Raw genomic sequence first — 2,940 nt, 5'->3', positions numbered from 1 at the left:
TCGTGGCTGTGTGGTAAGTAGCTTGCTTACCAACCACATGGCTCCGGGTTCATTTCCACTGTGTGGCACCTTGGGCTAGTGTCTTCTACTATAGCCTCGGGCCAACCAAAGCTTTGTGAGTGGATTCGGTAGACGGAAACTGAAAGAAACCCGTCGTATGTATGTGTATATATATATATGTGTGTGTGTGTGTGTGTGTGTGTGTGTGTGTGTGTGTCTGTGTTTGTCACCACAACATCACTTGACAACTGATGCTGGTGTGTTTACGTCCCCATAACTTAGCGGTTCGGCAAAAGAGACTAATAGAATAAGTATTAGGCTTCCAAAGAATAAGTCCTGGGGTCGATTTGCTCGACTAAAGGCGGTGCTCCAGCATGGCCACAGTCAAATGACTGAAATAAGTTTCTGAGTATGTGTACATTACATATGTGTATGTCATCATCATCAACATCATCATTTAACATCTGTTGTCCAAGCTGGCATAGTTTGGACTATGTGTGTGTGTGTGTATATATATATATACACACACACATTCTTCATCACCTGAAGAAATGAATGCATGAATGTGTTCATGGATACTATGTACTGTACTGTAATCATCCCGAGAATATGGAATATGATCATAAGAAACATGTGATTTGTGGAAATGTGTATAGCACTGTATTAAAATATTTAAAAATTCCATCCATGGATTATTATTATTATTATTGTTATTGCTATATATATATATATATATATATATATATATATATAAGGAAAATAAGTCAAGGTAGAAAATGCTAAAGTAATTTTATCATGAAAAACATTTTAGTACCTGTTTTAGTCATTGAGACTTTTTCAGCTCTAAATGTGGAAAAAAAAATTAAATTGTGGAAAAATTAATCCAATCTGATCTGGCAATATTTCTATAGCTGGATGACCTTCCTAATGCCAACCACTCTGAGAGTGTAGTGGGTGCTTTTTACATTCCACTGGCACGGGAGCCAGTTAGGTGGCACTGGCATTGGCCATGTTTGGATGGTGCCTTTTACATGCCACTGGTACAGGAGCCAGTCGGGGCAGTGGGGCTGGCATCGACCATGTTCAGATTGTGCTTTTTATATACCTTTGGCACAGGGAACCAGTCAGGAGGCTCTGGCATTGACCCATGCATGAATGGTGCTTATTTCATGCCACCAGCACTGGTATCGGTCACAACTACAATTTCCATTTGATTTGATTTGATTTTGTTAAAGGTTCTTTTGCTTTCAAATCCTTCTTTTCTGGATTGGTCTGCTTCTTGGCATCCTTCTGGCCTCAAGTCTAAAGTCACTAATAACTAGTCTATACTGGGGGGTGCATTCTTCACCAGGGAGGGTCTTTGTATTAAGAGCAACCCTGCATCCTGCTGTCTGGTGAGGATGAAATCAATCTGGCTAACAGAGTCACCTGATTGATAGGTTATCAGGTGGATGTCTGGCTTCCTGAAATTAATGTTGCAGATTAATAGGTTGGATGCATCACACAACTCCAGTAACATAGTAACCAAATCCATGGGTCCCATAAACACTATGGAAGATACCAGATTGCCATCCGACATGCCCATTAAGATCTCCAGCCACAAAGATGAGGTCATTGCCACTCATCTTTGAGGTGGCCTGTAGAAGGATATCGTAAAAGTGGTCCTTCTGATCATTTGGTAGGGCCACTTGTGGGGTGTAGGCAGAGATAATTGTAGCTATACTATTCTGCAGGACCAGCCTGAGCTTAAGCACTCTATCGCATACCCTGACTACCCCTATGACCTTATCCACCCATTTCTCCACAAGGAGTATGCCTACACCTCCTACTCCATCACTGTTACCTTCCCAGATAATTTTATACTTATGTGTCTTGCTTGGCTGAATAAAAAATCTGTTATATGTATAGAAGCAGTATTAAATCAAAATAGGTGCCTCTGTATTGTACTTAATGTAAACACATTGTTGAAAAGCACATTTACTATGGTATTCATAAAATACTATAGTAAATGAAGGTAGCCAGCTCTGCTGGGTGTGCAATGTTAATGTGAATGTATAATAAAGTTCAAGTCTATTGAGAGAAAAATTGGGTATAAGAGGCATCAGATGTAGTGTACGTGAGAAAAGACTATGTTGGTATGGCCACATGATGTGTTTGAATGAGAACAGCTGCATAAAGAGGTTCCAGTTACTAAATATGGATGGAACCTATAGAAGAGGGGGATGTAAGAAGACCTGGGATGAAGTAGTGAAGGCTGATCTCAGGAGATATCAAAGGACTGAAACGATTAATGATATGCTATGTTTGAGAAGACCAGTCCATCTCAGTAAAAACATGAGGTTCTAAAAACACATCATTTATGACTATGCCTTTGTACTCAATCTGTCTCTGCTAGCTTTGTTTTCCTAACACACATTCCTTCATCACTCTTTTAATTACAGTACTGTTTACTCAGCTGCTGTAATTATATGAGAACTGAACCACACATATTTCATCCCTGTTTTTGTGCTACCTGTTATCTCTCTCCTTTGGTACCACTTCTTTTGTCACCCGTTCTGCTTTTGCAATCTCATCCCTTACCCCTTTATTTTCCACTGCATGACACTTCCCCTTGCTATCAATGACTGCACCATTTTTGTTTGTCTCTCACTATATCTACCTCTACTTACAACTGGCTTCTGTATCTCTCACTGTGCATCTTTCTCCCTCTCATTCCTCACCCACACACTTTGCATCATCTCCCTACTTCTCCTCTATCTGTAGTTTTATTATGTTGTTGTTCTCCACACTTTATATGCTGCCACTCATCACCTCCTCTTCCCTGACAACTGCTATTTCCTGCACCTTCCCCATTCCACATTGAAATTCATAGCTGACCACATCTCCACCTCAGTTCACCATTCACTACACCCACCTGTACCCCCCCTATCATCAACTGTC

General features: G+C 40.4%; 1 protein-coding gene across 1 annotated transcript in view; it reads left to right on the top strand.

Moving 5' to 3' along the window:
• The window catches only part of LOC106871387 (leucine-rich repeat serine/threonine-protein kinase 1), a 69,945-nt gene that overhangs the window by 41,928 nt on the left and 25,077 nt on the right, over window positions 1-2,940 (top strand). The gene's annotated exons all lie outside the window — the stretch shown is intronic.

The sequence above is a fragment of the Octopus bimaculoides genome, chromosome 9, assembly GCF_001194135.2.
Source record: "Octopus bimaculoides isolate UCB-OBI-ISO-001 chromosome 9, ASM119413v2, whole genome shotgun sequence".
In the NCBI taxonomy this organism is placed as follows: Eukaryota; Metazoa; Mollusca; class Cephalopoda; order Octopoda; family Octopodidae; genus Octopus; species Octopus bimaculoides.
The sequence above is the reverse complement of the archived record's forward strand: the minus strand, read 5'-3'. Positions and strand labels throughout refer to the sequence as shown.